This window comes from Pelecanus crispus, chromosome 14 (assembly GCF_030463565.1).
Source record: "Pelecanus crispus isolate bPelCri1 chromosome 14, bPelCri1.pri, whole genome shotgun sequence".
Lineage (NCBI taxonomy): Eukaryota > Metazoa > Chordata > Aves > Pelecaniformes > Pelecanidae > Pelecanus > Pelecanus crispus.
The window spans coordinates 4,764,022-4,786,103 of NC_134656.1; the positions used below are offsets into that span (position 1 = coordinate 4,764,022).

Genomic DNA, 22,082 nt, shown 5'->3' on the forward strand with positions numbered 1-22,082 from the left:
TTAAACGAAGTTTGTTATTTAAGAACTTGAAAGCTGCTAAAGTGCACTTGTTAAAAGTACTAGAGAATAGGATCTGAGCCTTAAATAGGCATACAAGGAAACCAAGTTGTTTGCTCTTCAGTTAAAAACTTAAATTCTTTAATCATTTACCAACTTTTCATAGGACTGTAATCAAGACGTGAGCATGTTCAGAACAGGATTGCTGCTGTTCTTAACATTAACTTTTATTTCAGTAAAATTTTGTTTACAAAGTGTTTTATCAAGATAAAGTGCAAGAAGTCACTCACAGCGGGATATGGGGAAGATCTTTTTGATTCTTGTTACTCCATCAAAGCAATGGTTATGTTTGTGCAAAGTAACAAAAATCATCTCTACCTTAGGAAGGTGAGATCTGTGTTGATGTTATTCAAGCCTACATGGTAACTGCATCGGTTCTTGTGATAACAGAAAAAATCCTGCTACCGTGTTTAGGAAATCAGTAGACCAGAAGGGGCTTTTGTACTAAAACATCCTAGAGCAACGCCAAGGAGAGTCTGTAGATAAAACAGGACTGTTATTCATTTGCTAAGGAAAGTTTACTTAAGCTTACAACTGTGGTGTAAAGAACTAGCAAAATAATTACAAGTGAGAGACAGTCACGCTTTACAGCTCGAAGACATTAAACACATCATCCATAAAAGTCTCACCCTGTTACTGCTGTACATACAAATCTCACAACCAAGACTATTTGTAGGAAGTTTTTAGCCACTACAGTTCAAGATGTGAAAGGTGCAACTCCTGAACTGCAGAGATCTTAGTATGTACAGACCTGATTGGGAATGCTTTTAATACATAATATTAATATACTCTATATCCCCGGTCCATTTATTCCCGATTTATGAAGTCATATAACCCAGAAGCAGCGTTAGAATTCTGGAAAAGCTGTTGTTCAAGTTACTCCTGCTATCCTTCGGCAATTGTACAGCCTCTGCTATGCACGGCAATGCAAACTTATATAGGATTTCTTTAGTTCTTAAAAAAGTTACAAGTCAAAAGCACGCAAATCCAGCGGCACTGCTCAATAGGTCAAATTAAGAACGCAAAGAACGTTATCTTGTATTTGCTGGAGCAATACTTTTGCTAAATAAATATCATTGAAAAGCACTGCCAAAATCAGAAGCCTTTGAGTCTATGAGATAGAAGGAAAGCTGGTTCATCTGCATCCTCTAACAGGAAAGAGAAATCCAGTGAATGCCCCACTGGAAGCAGGATTCCTCTGCTAAGGTTCACAACTCGCTCGGACGCCTGGCGATTTGTCCCCTCTCAAGCCCCCAAGCCGGATTCTCAGCTCACATCTGCAGGACTGGTCTTCACTCAAAGTTGCATTTTTCTGAAGAAGGATAGCCTTGATAGGGACCAGAAAGGTACCGACAACAAGGGAAACTGAAATCCAGAGTGAGCCCAGAACACGCTACATGTAACATGGAAAGCAATATTTAAGGATAGATTTTTAGACCAGGCCAATCTCCTAGTAGGTATTGCCGATAGAGCTCCCCTCTGAAATCACCTCCAACTGAGACACACCTTTGCAACTAACCCTTGCAATAAAAATGAAAAGGAGAAGTGGGAATGAATTCCACTCAGTGCTTTCAGATTTTTTTTTTCATTTAAAACATACATTTGTACAGTCAAATTCCCTACAAACAGCATAAATTTCATAGTTGATAACATCTGTAATTAGAGTTTGAAATTTGCACTTCTGCTAGTTGTCCTACATGGCACAAGGTTTGCCTGAAAACAGCATTTAAGCCGCTTCCTTTTTCTCAAACTATCAAATTCAAAAGCCTATTAGATAAGATGAAATTTTCTTGAGGAATAAAACTAAATTGAGTTTATTTGAAGGATCAAACTGTAAGGACAAGATTGAAATAAATGTTTGGTTGCAACAAATGACCTGCTGTATAAATCAAGATCAGAAAATATACAAAAAAAGAACTTGCGTAAAAAAGCAAACATCGGTTTCTGCAGATTCAACTTAAGAAAGCAAAAACTGTAAGAAGGAACACATATGATTAAAAGACAAGTAGCCGCAAAGGAGTTGAGAAAGCATCAGGTTCCCTTAGTCAAAATTCGGATCACGCAGCGCTGCAAATGAGAGAGATCCCCACTGCGCTCTTCAGCTGTAAAACGCAGTAATGCCAATATTGCTATATTTATCATGGGGCAATTTAAATTTGACCTAAAGACATGCCAAAAGACTTGATGCATGTTTGTCTTAGATGTTCTCTGAGGGCTGCATAAATCAACATAAGCTGCGTCACCCCCCAACACAAGCCAGAAATCCGTACCCTCCATCCAAAAGACGTTGCGGTGTCGGTGCTCTGGGTGCAAAAGAGATGCAGTGCTATCTGTTTGTCATCAATGCTTTGCCTTTGCGCCAGTCACAAGTCTTGCTACTTCTCTAGCACAGTTTGCTATCTACTTCTCTGTTTCTAATGACTTCTTTTGCCTTTTGGCCAGCTCTTCCATGGATCCTGATATTCAATTAACATTCTGTTCGCCAAGTAAACTTCCCAGGATCTTTTACAGCCCATTGCATTACGCTTTAAGGTAGAAAAGAAATAAATGTAGACCCTAACTCTTTGTTATAATTATCTATTCTACATTCCAACTGAATTTTCACTGACAGTTCTTCCACATGTAAGTAACTTGTTGATACATAAAGCTTCAATGCGGCATCCCTGTATTTTAGAGCGCATAGGTGGACAACCTGTGCTGGTCCAAGAGCTGATTCCAACAGCAGGTACTACACACGAAACAATACAAGCAGGAAATTATTTACAGTGCATTTTTTTAGATAGTGAAATGCTCAGCGGAACAAGTACTCTATTTGAATAATTAAAATACCTTTTTCCCTCCTGCCCTGCAAGGCTTGATCCCAAGTTCTTAGCCTGGACCTCTGTTTCTCCTCCATATGGTATGTTCAATTTCCATTTATTTTTTGAGTGCTAACAGTGGCCCATAACTTCAAGTACTGCTATTCAGAGTCAGTGCATTTTCCCTGATTAATTACTATGGAGAGATGATACCTCTGGGAATCAAATACATCGTGTGCTTAACTCCAGAATAGACAGTTCTTGTCAATAACATATCCAAGCAGCTTAAAACTTCAATAGCCTAGTTTCTCATATACTCTAAGTGGTGCTGAATATTCAGCTTTATTTCTCTGTTTCCCTGCCAGTAGGAAATAAAGAACACACTTTTAGCTAAATGAGAACTGAAGTGCATTGGAAGAGTGCTATAAATTATATGCAGGCCACCAAATAAAATTCAATTTTCAGGTAATGTGAAGGTGTAATGCATCTGGAGAAGCTGTTTTGCATATCACACAAGACAGCAGGCAATAAGGAGCAGGGAATGACTAAAACCTGATCTGTCACATGCAACTCTTTGATTGTTCCCCCTACTTTACCTACTCTAATCGCACTGTTGCAGTGTTGATTCAGAACACGGCGGCCCATGAAAAATGTCACCGTTCTGTCGATGTTGCGGATCCGCTGGCAATTTCAGCAAGCACTGGATGCACATAAAGGGTGATAAGGCACTACATCCTGCCATGCTCAGCAGGTTTTCCATTTCCTCCTGCAATTACACATCAAACTGTTTTAGCTTCACAAGCTTCGGCACTATAAATGGCCTCAAGGCAGAAGTCTGCTTCGCACACTGATGAGTCTATCTTCAAAGCAGAGTGCAAACTCAGGTTTTGGGGAGAGATTTTTTTTTTTTTTAAATACCCTTTTTCCCGAGCTTTTAAGAGTTTACTTAGAGATTATTCCTACCATTATCTCCATGTACTCCAATTAACAGGCAGTTTTATATCAACATTAACTGGAGCTGCCTCCAAGAGGAGATGAAAGCCACGCATACGCTAAGAGCAAGCCACCGTCTGCGTAAGAAGCCTGTTCATAGCGTTACATCTTTACACAGCGGGCTTTTTCTTTTGTTGGGTTTTTAGGGGGGGTTGGTTTTCGTCGGTGTCGTCGTCCCCCCACCGCCCTACAAGCCTGCCTGGAAATCCAAACTGATAACAGGCAGAAGAATCTGGTTTTCAGATGCACAAAACCTTGCCTCACACTACAGCAATGCTGCCAAAACTGTATCTTTCTTCCATTGCTCCATTTAAAGCAATTCATGCATTCTGGTATAGATATATTTCAAACAGTTTAATTTCACACATGTAACACCCCTTCCCCACCTCCTGTATGACTGCGCTTCATTTGCAAATGAGGGGAGGCAGCTCCTTACCTACCCTGTGGCAAAGCCAGCGCATCCTTACGGACAGGGTGCTGCAAACCTGGTCGCAGCTGCGAGGCAGCCACTTCTGTTCTCTCCTCACCAGTTTCGCCTCTTTAGCATACAGATCCGAGGAGATATGTAGATAGTACCAACAAGATTACTCTAACTGACACTGCCAGAAAGCTATCCTCTGATTTCATACTTGCTCCCAAAGTGTGCTAACACTTCGCGCCTATAAATGTAGCTCTTGCCTTCCTGATAGGCTGAGATCTTTACAACTGGCAAAATGCTTGTAGCATCTGAATTTCCAACATGCAAGCTGAAGGCTGGGACTGATACTAAGACGGAAACAAGGCAATGTTAAGTAAAGTTACCGGTCCCCACGTTAGAGTATACCAGCACCACGATTTGCTCAAATGCAGATATCTAAACTTTACGTAAAACAACAAATCCCAGGGTGAGCCAAACACAACTGCAGTAGAATCTACAGACGCCAAGCAGAGGACGAATCTCACCCAGAAATTACAGCTTTCACCTATTCGCCCTTTTCAGGCTGGCCGTGAGAAGTGCTATGAGATACGGCAGACGCCGTAATCCCCACCAACTCATGACTGGCCATGACCAAAACCTCCACCCGCCTCTGAGCTTCGGAGCCTGCAGAAGGACTCCACCAAACTCAAGACCACAACGGCCGTTGCAACATCTGTAGCTCCTGCGATGCACACGGTCACTGACATGGGGCTCTTGATAGCAACCAAAACCGCACCAAACTGCCACAGGTGCTGCCAGCTGCAAGACACGCTTGCAGTCACTCCCACAGCCCACCCCCAAGGTACCATGAACGAGTTGGGACTGAGAGAAGAAACCACCACTGCCACAGCTCGCGCGGCTCTCCTCTACCCATCCCCTCACAGACACTTGTACAGCAGGGATCTGAGCTGCCTGAATTAGACCCTTCGCCAAGTGATGGCAACAGCAATGAGACACAAGCCTCAGGACTGGTCTGAAATAATAGATGGTTTGTGTCCCCTCCACCCCTGCGAGACAGCATGACAAAGGGACTGTCAGAGAAAACGTGAAGCAGCAGCATTTAGCCACTGAAAATGAACAGGAACAAACAGTTCCTTGCATGCCATAGCTGACAGCTTGTTCCTGTGCCTCTCCAGTGACCCTATCCATGAAGAACATGGACCTTTTTGAATATGCCTCAGGGTGTGTTAGTATTCATTCCCAACCTTTGAAAAGCTCAGCTGTCGCTGCTGCCTGTAACAGGCTTTGGGGTTTTTGTTTGTTGGGTTTTTTTGTTTTTTGTTTTTTTTTTTTTTTTAAAAAAAACAGAATCTAAACTGATGATGTTTAACCTCTACCTAATTTTCTGATTAAATCAATTATCAAAATATATACATGTATGCCAGCCATCCCAACCAGGACCGCACTGTATCCATTTTAAAACACGTTTTAACTTCCCAAGCAGCAAAGACCCTTCAGGAGGGAGTCAATAGCTTCAGGCAGCATAAAATAACAGAATGATTACTCAGATGATCCGACTTAAGCTGTCCGCATTTACGCGCGGAGAGCGCGCCGCACACACGCAGGGCTCCAAAGCCACCGGCACTGCCAACCTAACCGACCCCGCCGCTGGAAGCAGAGAGATGCCAGCAAGGAGGGCAGAAGAGGCCGTTCGATACCTTAATAAAAGTTAATAAAGCTTTGAATATTAGCGTGTTGGTAAGTAAAACGCAGGACCAGTGAAACAAGTCGGTAGTGTGCCTCAATGGGAGAGAAACTGCTGGCATAGCAGGAAATTTCAGCAAACACAGGGAAGATTCATCTACCTCTTTGATTGTGATCTATGCCTCGGCAAGAGCTGTATGTGCCCTGAATGCTTATCATCGTTGCTACCTGCATCTTTGACTCTACCTTTGCCATCCCATGACGAGATATTTTCCAACCTCTGTACTTACTGCAAACACAGACATGTTTGGCATTGCTTGCTACTCTAACTTAACCGCCTGCTGTTTGTAATAAAATGACTATTTCCTTCTTTCTTGGCATCTTCTCTTCAGCGGCATTGTCACAACACTTGCTGTAATTCTCAAGTGCCGCTCCAGATCGAAATCTCATCAGGGATAAGAAAAATCTCTTCAAAATTCCAAAAATAAGCAACTATTAAAGTATGGCTGGGTGGGTTCTTTTGGTAACTTTTTTTGCTGGGGTTTTTTCAAATCTGGAGATGTTTGCTGGTCCTTCCATTCAGAACTACAGAGGAGAATGAGAAAAATGGGTGAATCTATGTGAGAAGGCAGGTGCAGAGAGAGGACACCAATCTGAAATAAAGACCATGCTGCTACCAATAAAAGGAGAAAGTCCATCAAATCTCATATATAACAACAGCCATTTGTGCCTGAAGTCCATTTGCAAAGCAGCAGATCAGGACTCATTGCATTCAATACTTGTTTAAAAAAGCCTCATGAAATGTTGCTTACTACGGACTCCTCTAACCAGTGCCAAAACCAAAGCAGACCCAATCAGAACCACACCACCCCGAGCTCGTCTTTTGAATGTGAGGTAGGTCCAACCTTGCAAAGAAGATTTCAGTGACTGTTTACAACATGTCCTCTCACAGGTGAGGTTCGGTGAACACAGAGAAAGATTAAGCCCTGAAAGTCTCCTTATGAACAGGAGTGTAAACAAGCTGTGGTCAGAATTTAAGTGGCCTCTACTAAATTTAGATTATATCATCTGTGAATAACCCTTGCCCCACCATGGTTAGCAATGCGGTTGAGAGAAGCACACATCTCAACTGCTGCTGTAAGTCCTTTCAGATGCTGGTCAAGTTGATATCAATCAGCACAAAGAACAAGAGCATCCTTCCATCTTCAGCTTCTCAGAAAAGCCATATTTCAAAGAGTCTTTAATGGACTATTAAATACTACCGAGGAAAACTTAGCCATGATCACTTACTTAACCAAGAAACGATGAGTATTATCAAGCAAATCACTTACGACATCCCCATCAGTAAGTGATTTTAGTGAGTATCTTTGTTCACTTCATTCTAATGTGAGCTTTCTACAATCCATCTGCAGTACATCTTGCCTGAACAATTATGTCAAACATACGGAAACAAAGCTGGCAGGAGGGAGGGAGAAAGAGATGGCATGGCACGCCACGCCAGCCAAACGGGAGGTAGAGTAATGGAAACGGCACCTATGTGAAACTGCAGAGATTAACTACTAAAGGTTCTGCAAAAGAAAATTATATTTCTAGGATATATTAGAATTATTTGAAATTCAAGTATGTTTACAGAATAGTTCAACTCCTTCAAAGCATAAATTGCAAGAGAGGATGTTCAAGTCATTTCTATTACCCTGACACAGTTGACAAATGCACCATTGAATGATTTTATCGCTATACAAACTCATCATAACCATCAGCACACCACTACTGGCAACGAAAAGCACTTTATAAAATGCCCTGTGTGAAATTTAAAATTTGATATGCCTTCTCTGTCTGACAGCTATCATGTATTAAATTCACCTTTTAACTATGGTTAAAGCCAGGTGAGTACCCAAGTAGCCTTGGATACCCACACTGAGAATAGCTAAGCAGATGGAGTTCAGAGAAGCTAAGTAACAACAATATTAACAGCATCTAAGTTCATACAACATATTTCCTCCAAGTACAACGCGTTATCTTCAGATGCAACATCAGCCATTTATATGAACCCTGACAGGCAGTGAAGATCAGTGTGCAGTGACAGCTGAAAAGAAAAATTAATGCACGTGGTTCTCCTGTTTGAACGTATGTTTTGCAGGAAAGATACACAGCTCTTAATCCTGCCTAAGTGCAGTGCACAGTAACACTAAGAAATTATGAGTACACAGACATCTCTGTATTTTGCCTCCTTGGCAATCTATATTTTCTGTACACAGATTTTTTTTTAAGTGATCCATATGCATACCATTCCCAGAGTTTGTATAAAGGCATACTTCAATAGCAACCAAAATAAAATAAAATCACTCAGGGTGTGGTGAAGGGCAAAAACAGGAAAGTTGGCATGAGGTATAATCCAGACAAAGAGCTCAAACTGAATCTAAACTGCAGGAAATAATGGAATTGGCTCCAAAAACAAACAGACCACTGATACTCAAAAAGTGATGGGCTTTTTTGTTTTGGTTTGGGTTTTTTTTTTTTTAATTTTGTTACTTGCTTTCCAAAAAACTTTGGGTCCTTTGTGATGCTTAGCAGAAATGCCAATGAAATGGGCAAACTTTGGATGTCTCCAGACTTGGCAATAGTGGATAGCTCCAGCTGCTCAGTTCATGCTTCTTCCCTTCAGGACTGAATCACCTCTGTGTGAAACAACTTCTTCGTATATAAAAACATCTAATCCACCTAAAGGCTATAAATGATGAAACAAGGAATCTAAATTCATGTATTGCTGGATGGGCCAGGCAGTAGATCCAATTTGCATCACGCAACCAAACAAAACTTCTGCAAACTGAAGCCTGGAGAAACAACGATACTTTCAACATGCACATTTCCTGCTGTTTAATCAAAATTGTTTTCTTTTATATTTTTGTGTATGTTTGATGCAATTACTGGAAAAGTTTTTAGCTTGTTATGCAGGTTGTCAGAATAGATGATCTAACCGTGCCTTCTGGCCTTAAAATCTATGAATCTTTGATATATTTCTCAGGAGCTGGTGAAATATTACCATCACTTTTAAAGTGCCTAGGCATACACTTCTCTGGCAATCTGCAAGTTATTACTCACATTTCATTTACTCAATGCTGTACCTTCCCAACAATTTGAATTAAACTTTCTATGGGGGAGGCATGTCAGGGTATGCTCTCTAGTATTTCTTTGCAATTAAATTCTAATTGCAGTGTATTACCAGCATTGAACCGAACATTTTAGACTGGAATATTTAAAAAGCTAACCAGTCTTGCCGAGATGAATCCACCTGAAGTGTGACTGGACACTGCTGTCCATCTCAGCCTGGCTATGCCAAGTGAATTTGCTGTGATTGACTGGATGCACCCAGGAGTCAATCAACCTTCTGACCCTGTTCTCACAACCAGGGCAAACGGAAAAGGCTGCAGCACAGTTTCACACAAATGCGCTTTCCTTCCACCCAGATACAGCCTGGACGCAGAGACAGGTTGGGATTGGCAGTTACATAAAAACTGATTTACAGGAGAATTAAAAAAAAAACCCCAAACCAAAAAACCCCACACCACCAAACAAGCATGTTTTGAAGACAGTCTGAAGCATGCATCTATTGAAGAAAAAGCTGATTTATAACGCAGGGTTCAGCCCCCTTCTCAGCTAGTAACACCACCACGCTTGCAAATTTCCAAGTTAAAACATATTTCTAGGGCACTGAAAACATACGCAAAGCCACATTTTTAAACCACATCCTCTCTTATTTCCTCTATATGCCAGCTTACTGCTGTACTTACAGTATTTCATGGGCTTATTAATATTGCAGCTGCACACCAAGAATTCCTACAACCAGTGCCCAAACTGAAGCTACATGTAAGAGGGTCAGTTTGTCAAACTACCAAAGAACAACATTTATAACAGCTGAATTAGAGATGTCCTGAATACATTCCTGCCCGCAGCAAGTCTCTGCCTTATTAACTATTGACTTTGTTCCACAGTTGTCCAGTAAAACTGCATATTTAAACCTAATCGGCATCAACCAGAGCTATCCACAAGCAGAAGAATCTTCTGAATACAGCATTGAAAGTAATGGAAATATTTCCTCTATAAACAGAATTATACTTTTCTCTTGAAGCTAAGCTGCTTTCTGTGATCAGCAGCTGCTTTATGGTACTAACCATGATTTTTTTTTTTTTAATACTATACAAACCCAAAGCATACTGCTTCTACGTATCGTATTTTAATGACAATATGCTACCAAGATCAGTCACTGAAAACATTTAAGTCCAAGTCTGAGATTCATTTCAAGCATACCCAAAGGCCAACTGGAGGTTTGAGACATTTCCAGCTTACCCTTAGGATTTATGTTTGTAAATGCATTGTTATCATCTTTCCCACATTTGTCCAGTATTCATATCCCATTAAAAGCAGCAGTCAATGGCAGAAACAGGATGCCACCACTGTAAAATACCTCCTAAAAGCCCTGCTGTGTCCCTACCAGAGTGAACCAGACTACAGCATTTTCCTCCTCACTTAGAAGACCATGGTTTTGTAAAGAGGCAATTTCTCATATGTTTTAACCAGCCTTTCTTCCACTTGGAGCTTACCAACTGGTAAAGTGCTTAACCTCTGTTACTGTATTTTGCCTGGAATAGCTCCTGAACAGATGCTGCTCCTTCTATTTTTTCGGTTTGGGGAGATACTTCCAAGCTGAATGACTGTGGTCAAAAGACATCACAAAGTAGCTTGGAAAACTCTTCCCTGGAAGAGAACGAGAAAGAAAGTAAGGATGGAGAGAAGCAAAAGATGGAAAGGAGCTGGCTTTAAAATGGCATGAGAAAAAATCCAAAAGGATCCGCGATAGCTGTGGGCACAAACTGAGGACAAAGATGAGGTTCTCCCTTACCAGTATGAACGCTCACACAACAGTGCTGCTTTTAATACAAAGGCGCAGAGAAAGCATGGCAAATCCAACATTCCTCGTTACAGTTCTTTCCCCATAAAAGAATATCCTTCCTAAAAAAGATGATCCAGATTGTGGGGAAAGCTACACATTTTTTCAATAGGTCTTTCTCTTCTCATCATAAAAGCGAGCTCCAGCAGCTTTCCCATGGAATTCACTGTGAAATAAAATTTGCAACCTGGCAGCGCGGTTTGATGAGCAATATACAATCCCTCCTGAAAGGCCCAGGAGGATTCTATTGTTTTGAGGCTTAATTTTCAATTTGCATCTTTAAAAAGGTATGATTTAATCCAAATTCACTGGTCTGCTCATTTATATTTATCTGTAAGAGACCACATTTTGGTTCCTTTGAAAAGAAACACAGTAAAAAAATTTTATGTTCGAAATTATTCTAAAAAGCACTACTCATATTTCTTGTTTTATTGCAATCTGCTTGGACAGAGATGCGACTAATTTGTTTTGAAGGGCCTGATTCTGCAGGCACTCGATAGTCAGTAATCCCTTTGTGTTCCGTATGTAAAGCAGCAAAAAGAGGAGGTCAAGTGGCATAAATCGGCAGTTTCATTGCAGTCAATGGCTTTAGGCTGATTTACACCAACAGAGGATAAAATCCTATATTGTCAGAATGAAAAATAGGGAGGCGTTTTGCCCCATGCTAAACAAGCCTCTCCATAACAATGACAAGCTGAAAACTAAACGGCAACTGGAATCAATTAAAATTCATCGCAAAGCACTTAGTACCTTGCTTCAAACCAGAAAGTTGTGCCTCGCAGCTTACAATATCTTGGGAATGTTCAAGCCAGCTCCCTTCAGAAAAGTCTCTTGACTGAGTTTCTATAATGAACAACTTAAGAACTGTAAATGCAGTGTTAACTAGTGGTAAAACCTTCAGGATACACAATGATTTTGAAAGAGAGCAATTAAATGGCTGGTTATTTTGAACCCATGTCCCCATTTAAACTATTTTCCTTGTAGTCCATCTGCCAGAGAGCCGTTAAGGCAGACAAGAAGATGCAATACCCGTCACAGAAAGCTTCTATTACACTAACATTTCCAAAAGACCTGCAATGCCGACTATCATGAGTCTCATTAAGAAAATGCAAGTTGCTCCACTATCCTTAAATATATTAGTTCCATGGGCATTGTGTACAGAAACGAGTCGGAGCTCTTACACAAATGTGACCAAGAAGAGCATCACGCGCTCCGCTCCTGCTGTTCTCCGCACGTATCTGGAGATAAAGCCAGGGTCCTGCTAATGGAGGCCCAGTCCCATCTCGGCCATTTGATACTTTTTTTTTCCCCCCCACGGAAACTGTTGGATTTAAACAAAACAGGGAAGGGAGGATGGGGGGAGCTGTCACAGTTCTCTCAGCAGGAATGAAAAGTTTCTCTCTCATTCACAACTACCAGATGGCAAAACTAATTCCATGAGGAAGACTAATTTTAGGGTTGATATTTTTACTACACACGTTCAATAAAGTAAATAAAGAATGTGAAGAAATTTATGTAACTCAAAGGAGATTTTCTCAGCGTGCAAAAATTCAGGAAAGAATTTAATTGCTATACCTGAAGAAAGAGGAGATACTACTAAGGAAAATTCATTATCCCACACAGCATTCATTTTATTCACCATATCATGACTATCGGGCAGTATCAGCTATGTGCATCAAAGCTCAAAATACTCTAGCAGCGCTCTGGGAAGAAATCCTTACCTATGGGAAGCAATGGGAATGTGATAACTTTGGTCTAGGCAGGATTACAACATAAGGATTTGATGCGCTTACAAAGATTGATGAACGTGATTCCGGACTGATTTCTATTTGGAAACCTTCCCACCTTACCTTTCTCATTTCATCTACAACACACTTTCCAACACCTTCATTGGCAATCTCTCTCTGAAGGCAAAGAAAATCAAAAGGTCAGAGCCTTAATTTGTAGAAATCATAATGTGCACAACTAAAAATTTACTGCTAGCCTTGACACCACAATAATTGATCACCCAACCTCACTTTGAAAGCAGTAAAACCAAACAAACAAAACCACAGAGAATTCAGTTTGTGGTTAGGAGCATCACTGTTACCAGCAACATCAAAAGCCCTGCAACATTTATTTTTTTGCCTAAATCCTGGAAATGAGAGGTTACTGGAAAAGTCTTCCTTTGAAACAAATATATAGAAACCTTTGTGAGGTGCAATACAAAAGCTGGAAAACATGAAATTGCTATACATCTTAAGTCCTTGAAACCAAGGAACAAATAAAAAACTTTAATAAAACAGAACTGGGAACTCCCTGCGCCAATCTCACAAACATCTGGAGACTGACTCATGAGTTTGGGGGTTTTATTTATTTTCAGGTTGGCACAACTCTGATGTAGTACGTTACGATTTGGCCAAATTAGTCCTTTGGAGTAAAAGATACTGAAGAGAATAAAGCAAATTAGATAAATACTATTTTTATATGTTTCACTGACTTTTCCAGTCCATGTTGTATTTGTGAGACATTCCACACTGCGACCTTCAAGTAGATCTCTAATGTAATAGCATTAAGTAAGTGAGAATTGAACTAACAGAGCTGAAGTGTTCAGCAAAACCTATCACCGAGGCTGCTCCATCTGCTTTTACTTATTTAGGAAACAGCAGGTTTCACATATTTGAGATGAAACGAATGAGAAAACATTACAGCAACATAACTTCCTTCGACTGAAAATATCAACTTAACAGATTTTAAAACAGACTTCTAATACATGTAGGAAGGGTTCCCTGATTTTTTTTTTTTTTTTTTTAATTGGCTCAGTAAAGTACAAAGATGTTTCATTTCTCACAGGTTTACTTCTGTAACACTTATTTGTTTAACAGTTTTGCAGTGGAAATGGTGCTGCCAGCTCATGCTGCTTCTTCCTACATGATGTTGCTAGAATCCATCCTTTAAAAAAAAAATAAAGTGTGGGCCTCGATGGTGTTGAATGTTTATACAGGTGCTTAATTTTACCCATAAGCAATGCCAAGGAACAATTCCTGAGGCCCAGATTCCTCCCCGCCTTCAGCAGCCCCCTCACACCTCTGATCTTGCGCATCCATCCTCACGCTGCTTCCCGCATCTCGGGCTACACCTGAGCTTCGCTTGTAGCAAATTTTGGATTCCCCGACCTGGCGTTCCACGTGCTGCAGACCCCGTCCTGCCCACAGCACCCTCTTCACCTCTCGCCCCTCTCCCACGCTGCGGGTTCGGGGTGCGCGGCTCCCCCAAAGCCGGCTGCACATCACCAGTCTCAAAGGCGGAGCTTTTCTGGGAAAACCATCCGTGACGCTGGGTGCTGTAAGCGCATTTCTGCCCTGCCAATCCCTCATAAAACTCCCTTCTATCTATCAGTTTTCCAAACATGACTGCTTCTATACTGCTCCATTCACTTTATGCCAGGGTTGCTTCGTCAGCCAAACTACTCACTCAACATATCCAGGTTCTGAAGGCTTCTCTCCAATAGGATGATTTGATGATAAAAGCCAAGTGCTTCCCTAAGGTAACCATTCCCTTAGTACCATATATATACACCCAGAGCCATACACACACACACACATATTAAAAAAAAAAAAACAAACAAACAAACAAAAAACCAAAAGCAGAGAGCTATGCACTCACTTGGGCTGAACTGGGTCTTTTGACTTCAACTCAGCCTAAACCAAACACACAGGTTCCCCACTCAAAAAAATCTCACACATCCACAATATATTGCACACTACAGACTTTCTGAAACATTGCAATCTCTGACTGCATCTGTAGTTTTCTCTCTTAAATGTATTATATACACATAAGGCACTACAGATGTAATAAATTACAAGTGAAAAGACAAAACTGGAGGAAAGACATAAAGCAGCAAATTCTCCTTCAAGCCATCCCACACCTGACAGCATTACATTTCCCTGTGCAATCATCATCAAGAATCATTATGTAGCTTTTTTTGCAACCATCATAATTACAATTAAGTTTCAAAGAATTACCTCCAAGCCAGGTGCTATATACAGTGTTAATGTCACTGGTCATTTCTGAAATGCCAAGAAGCATAAAATTTTTCTGATGTTTAATGTGACAGCAACCCACCATTGTGACAGAGTGTGCTAACTGTGAAAATTAAATAAATTAGCTCAATCTTTAAAAGATGGCATTGTTAAGGATGCTCAGCAACTGCAATGTTATTGCCTGCATGGGGGTGGAAAAAAGGAAACCTCACTTTTGAAACTAAAATGGAATTCTCTTATTCTTACTTCTACACAGAAAATTGAGTCGAATGGAATCAGGCAAAAGAGTAGAACAGCAAGTATTTTCTCATTTCCAGGCTGCCAATTTGAAACAGCTTGGTATTTGTCACAATTCCATGAGCTTTATGGTCAAAAATAAGTGAAAGTAGTATATATACCTATCATTTTAATTTACCATGGTTGCCAGTCATTTATAAATTTCAAGAAAATAATTACAACATTGCATGAAGATCTTCATATTTTCTAAAGGTTACCTACTGTAATTTTCAGATTTTACTTAAAGAGCAAAACCAACAGCTGAGATCATGTAAGCATTATGTAAGTGAAGAAAAGCACCATACAATGGGGGCAAAATGATGTGAAAATTTTATCCATGTACTCAAATATAAAAATTCACTTCCTGGTAAGGTAACTTATTTAGTACATTAATAAGAGAGCTGATTAAATCGCATTTGTCCATCTGAACATACTTGCAGCAAAATGACGTTACAGGAAAACAAACTAGAGCCTGAAAAAACGAAATTATAGAACTCTGAACCTGTAGTCTTCCATTTGATTTTAAACCAGTCTTTCCACATCAAATACTGGGGCGAATACTCTACCTGAACCTAAAACTGCCAAGAGTGTAACCACAGCTCTTTAATGCTAGAGTTGACATGAGCTAGATAATTAAAAAAGCAAGCAGAAATAATTTGCTTACTTAACGCATCAAAACCAATTGAAAAGTTGAATATTTAACCCGTAAGTAGATTGTTATTTCAGAACTCATCCTATATTATGAGGAGTTATTTGTGAAAATAAATTATCACCTGAAAAGTTATGCAGTAGAGTTTTCATTTTACATTATAAATCATGGAATAACAAGCACAACACAGCTGTTTGTTTCAACTGGGTTCCAATCTTATATTTTGATCAGGTTGAAATAAACACATCGGTATTTTGTGATGAGCACACCGTCAAATCGTAACTACCATTCAACACTGATTTTACCACAGCAAAATTTACGATGAAATTTAACTGGTCTTTTGACCATTTCTACAAAGCTATCTGGTTGTAATACAAGCTCATAATAAAAAAGCCTGCAGGCAGTGAAACCAAACAACTCTCCTACCTTGATAAAAGCCTCAGTTCCCCCATGCTTCAAAGCATAAATTCTCCACCATTTCCAAGGAAAAACGCTGCTACTACGTAAAACTGCATTGCGCACCAAAAGCGATCGACAAGTAAGAGTGACCTTGATTCTGGCACAGCATACTCAAATGCTGACCAACACTCAAGTCCATACATAGTCAAAATCTGAAAAAACAGCAATTTGTTATCTAGAGTTTACGAAATACGACACTAATTATTGGCAGCACATTCATGGGCTACCAGATGCGCACAGTCATGGTCAACACCTAACGCTTCTTTCGGTATCGGTGAGGACTCCTCTAGCACCAACAGTCCCACAGGCGGAGGCATAAGAGAGGACAACAGCCTGGACACGCGGGTGGGAAGTCGGATAAGCCTCTAAATATGCCTGTGCTGAGACGAAAGCTTCAGCAACAGCAGCACGTACCTGCGAAATGCTTCATTTTCGACACATTATCATCTACTTGCACGTCTCCCAGATTCACTCTGAGCCATTTAAGGCCTGCAAGGTGCACAGGAGTTCAAAAATCAAATGGTCAAACATCAGCTTTTATTAGCTGCCCATGGAAGAGCTACATCTCTCACCCCCCCTGCATATATAAATGCAATACATCATCATCCAATTTTGTTTTGTCGTTTTTCTGCATAACTTAGTAAGTTAAACATGTATTTATCTCCCTCTTTGAAATACCTCGCTAAAGGCTAAAGCTCGTGTTTATTTGTACAGACAGGAGATACATCTCCCCACAACTGAAAAACATGTTTGAGGTTCAAAAAAATGCATTAGCAACAAGAAAAGGGCAACTGGTTGATAAATGGAATATTCCGCCTAACTCCTTTAATTGCTAAATACATTTTGCTCAGAGGAGGCGGCATTAAATGGATATAATGGCAAAAGATGAACCGTACATTATTTTTTCTGTCCTGCACGGTGGCAAAGTTCATGATTCTAAAGAAAATTTCAATCACTGTTTTGGCAAACAGAAAGGGCTGTAAATCTAATTCCGTGTGGCTTCTTCGATGGCATAAATCATTACGGTGAGTGAAGAGACCAAATCCCTTCAGCAGTCCTCATTACATGATAAACTGGGTTCTGGCCAAATTTACTTTAAAATCATCACATTTCTAAACCAGCACACAGGTGAAGGTCCACCACAGTCTGTCTTCTGCCTAATGACCTAATTTTTTTTTTTTTTTTTTTTTTTTAAGAAGCACAGGGAAAGGGAAGCTCCCAGCGGCCATAACGCAATGCGATGCCCCTCTCCAAACCCCCCATCCTCTCTCCTGCCCATGCTATCCCATCTGTCACAGCCAGCCATGGCCACACGGCCAGCGAAAGGCTACGAGAAGCAGCTTTACTGCCCTACAAACAAAACTAAGAAACAAGAGCAACAACAGAAATGGCCTTTCTACCTGAAAAATAGAGAAGGGCCCTTTTGCAACAGCTGTGTATGGGAGGGAGCCACAAAATGCATCTGAACCACGAATAAACAGTCACATCGGCTCGATCAGGGTCTGCCGAGGACGTACAGACTTGCACACGAGTCCCAGCGGAGCAGAGGCCCACGGGCACTGCGTCACCGACTCGTGGACTCAAATGCCACAGAACTGCCCGAGAAACAGAGACGTTGACGCACCCGAGCACTAAAGCCTCACCGTATCACGTGCCAGAACTTGATTTCACACACACGCTGAATCAGGTTTGCAGCCTTCCCTTTGATATCCCTGAAGAGTTCAGCACCCACCTTTGACTGCATCACTGCAAACGCAATACAAGGAATCCAGCTTCCAAAATCACACCGGCATTTACAAAATCCTGGTCTCTCTCCCATCCCATTGGGCATACATGAGTAAACAGCCATACAGTGTATTTATCAGCAAAACTAGAATCAAACCCAGCATTTGTCTTAGACGTAAGATATCTCAGGAAGATTTGTACTTAAATCTATTAAAAAAAAAAAACCCAGAAAAAAACCACCCACATTTACTTCCAGCAAGGATCTTCAGTGAAACCAAAATAAGGCACATAGGAAGTATTACTGCAAAAACACAGAAGAAAACCTCTGGTGCAAATACGTCATGGTATTTACAACGTATTTTCAGTTTTCACACGATTTTATAGTTCATTCTTTACCACTGAAACAAGGTTACAGAAGTTTTTCAGCCTGAGAGAATGACTCATTAAGCAGAGGAATCCTTTTTAATTGAAGCAATAATATTGAAGAGATGCACGATGGCTGACCCAGAGGCTTGGCCACACAACTCCACTACACTGTGTAACTCCTGTGTAAGGCAGCTCATTCAGGACTTCTTCCGATGCAGTCAGGTTGTCCCAAGATACACAACATTATTAGACGGATCAGCAACGGGTTAAATTTCATAATGAAGCTAAGAGTAAACTGAGTAACAAATCTGAGCCTACAAATTTAACAGCAGCAGCTGCTACTGATGCTAATGCAAAGCTTTATTTGATTTGGTAACAAAAAGGGAAAATACGGGCAAAGAAAGGCCACCGTCAAACAGTCCAACGACAACTATTTTTGCAAGACAAGTGATAGTTTAATTTACTGGCCATGGTGAGTTTTGCGGTGAAACAAACTGCAATCTAATTACTTGCTGCAAAACAAGAGCTTGATTTGATTTTAGGAGAGGTTCTCTCTAATTCCCTGTTATTGTTTTGTCACTGTAAACTTAGATTTTGCTACAGGGCCAGTGAGTTTAATTTTCAAATCAATCCTTGATTTACACACACGCCCTGACTGCTGTGCATGTGTAATGTGTAAACGGTATGTCCCCAGGCATGACTGTTATACAAACAAACATAATTGGAAAAATATCTACCTACCTCATTTCTACACACATGGTTCTTGGGGTTTAAAAAAAATAATTACAGAACCCCCATCAACCACCTGCATAAGGAGAAAGTAGTACAAAAAACTCAAGAGCCCAGAAAATATAAAGCACCTGGCCCAGAAAACACTCACCAGTAAATAAGCAAATCTTGGATGCAAGCTAGGTTTCTGGAGTATCTATAAAGCCAGGTATCCACAGGTATACGTCAAAAAGAAGAGTCGTTCTGCATAAGCCACAGAAAGTACAACAACATTTCTGCTAAGAGTGATCTCTTGCAAGTGGTGTTAAATCGTTTCAAAATGGCTCAGTTTACGACTCCTCTGAAATTTATTTGAAAGTCATCAAAGAGGGATGCATCAGTTCTGCCACAAGATGCTCTTAGTAGATTGCTCTGTAAGAGATCACGCACAACACTAGCTACGTTATTTAAAACCATTTCACGCAGCTGCCCCACACATTTTCAGCTTGAGAATCTGAAATACAATGCCATCTGAAGGCCTCAAGGACGTACTCTTGGAGAAACCTGTAAAGGCAGGGGCAAGGCCTTTGGAAGGTGTCTCGGGAGCGCTGGAAGGAAAGCCGGGCTTTCCCCGGGCTGGTGCAGAGCAACCCCGCTGCTGGGCGGCTCGGCCAGCGCGCGACGGGCACGGGCAGCGCCGGACCTTGCCTGCAAGCGTCGCAGGCTCCGCGCCCGACGGCATGGCACAAGGAGGGAAGGCAGCTCCGTGAACGGGAACTGCAGCGGAAAACTCACCTCGCGCCTGCTTTGCTTAGACCAACGGCAGAGGACAACCCTGCGTTCTTTAAATGGCAAGGAAAGGCCACGCACCCATCACCTTCTGCAGGTTATCTAAGGGTTCGAAACATCTGATTTATCTGGCCATCTACAAAAGTTTTAGAGTAACGTTCCCAGTGAATTTTGAACCTCCACGAGACAGACAACCTCTGCTGCTGTCCAGCGCCAGATCGTCAGCAGCGAGCTCAACGCCTGCCGTGCTTCGCGAGGTCCGGGACCGCAGAGGAACGTCACCAAACCAGGACTTGGAGATGCAACCTCTCTGCGTCTGAAGTGCCTCCTTATTTTCTCTCATCCCCAGCCAAGCTCTGGCAGCGATAAGGCATAAAAGCAAGAACAGCTTTAGACACAGAAAGCCTGAAGTGAGCAGGTATACAACAGCAACGGAATCAAAAAGCCCATGGGCTCACAAGCAAACAAGCACGATGCAGTGAAATGCTGTTAAGAAAAATCACAATGGCACAACAAAATTTCATTTAAGTTGACTTGAAAGAATGAGAGCACAGCTCAGAAATGTGAACGGTTCAGGTTTTGTGCTGGGTAACCAGTGCAAAGTCGATGTTTTTTTCTTGGAAGCATTCTTCTCGCCTATTCCCCCACATACAGGTAATCTTTTGTCAGAACACAGAAAGTTATGTCTGTATCAATTGCGTATTAAAAAAACCCAAGTGCTGTTGTTGAGGTCACAAATTATGATAAATATGAATTAAATTAACGTGTTCCAGCTTATTAAATAAACTGATAAAAAGCATTTTCCTATGGAGATTCAGTGGGAGACTGCTCTATGGGAAATTACAAGCAAAATAAATGGCAGACATCACCTAACGATGTTAGAGGTGTTGCGGAGATTTTTTTATAACATTGCTTTTATTAATGCTTTCAGTAGAATAAAAACAACAGCTAGTTTTGGAGAAAGCAAGCTCAGTTTTTGATAGCAGTAACAGCATTAATTCTCAGCATATTCTCAGCCCCTACGCCTGGAAGCGTGCTTCTGGCGAACAATTAGATGACGGTAAACAGAGACACACAGTAAAATGATAGCTGGCTAATGGATGAGCCCGGTGCACTTGACATTTCAGAAGGATGGGCTGTTCAAGTCACTCACTTCCTTCTGCCTTTCTGAAAGGAACGTGAAATAGGGAGTTTTTGGGGAATGCATAGACAGTCCGAGATTCTTTGAAAATGTCAGATTTAACAGCATGAGGAAATGTCTTTTGAATCAGAAGATGAGAACTCAGGGGAGTTAAATTAACAACATAGCACAACATTTTACCAAGTAATAGCACTATATTTTTTCTTTTATGGAGCACTGCTCGGGGCAATATTTAATCTCTTGAGTTTAATGAACTTTTAAAACTACTCAATAAATACTCAAGGCCATGACAAGTACAATCATAAGATAAATTTAGCCCTACTCCAGCAGACTATATCACTTTTTTTTATTAAAAAATGTTAATTTTAATATACTAGGGGACTTCATTTCTATAAAATAAGGTGTCAGGGTTTCTAAATTCATATCACAATGGTTAGTTTTCATTAAAGATGTTAAGTACGTTGTCATTTTTAATAAAAATACATGGCGAGCCCTTCTTTCTAGGCTAATAATAGAACTTTGGATAAATAGTGCTATCTGTAAAGTGTTCCAGCTCTCACCAATGCTTCCTTTAGTCACTATGGAGGTTAAGATTTCGGGAAATTACTTGATGAATTGTATTCACATAGCTAAAGAGTTTGTCATGGACCTCAAAGTGAAGACCTAGCTAATTATTGCATATTAATGCATTATGCATATAAAATAATGTACCTAGAATAAACAAACAGATGCTACATCTATGGGAACACTAAAATAAAATGACATTCAAAAATACACAGAATTCACATTTCAAATGCAATGAAAAATCAAACAACTGAACTGGATCAGCATTTCTGCAAGACCTTGAACACACTCAATTATTTCATGGCTTTGGATGGCTTGAAGACTCCAGTAGATGGGCAGAATCATTGTCACTGTGAAGTCAACAGGAATTCGCCACTGTCGCCAGTGGGACCAAGAAGTGCGACAACATCCCTTTTCTGCCACCCTTTATGCACACAGAGCCACTCTCGCAGTAATATCACTCACAAATAACACCCGTAAGTTGTG

The 22,082-nt window shown here is 40.8% G+C and overlaps 1 protein-coding gene across 2 annotated transcripts in view; it reads right to left on the minus strand.

The window, feature by feature from the left end:
• CDH4 (cadherin 4) overlaps positions 1-22,082 on the minus strand; it is a 467,924-nt gene that overhangs the window by 367,100 nt on the left and 78,742 nt on the right. The gene's annotated exons all lie outside the window — the stretch shown is intronic.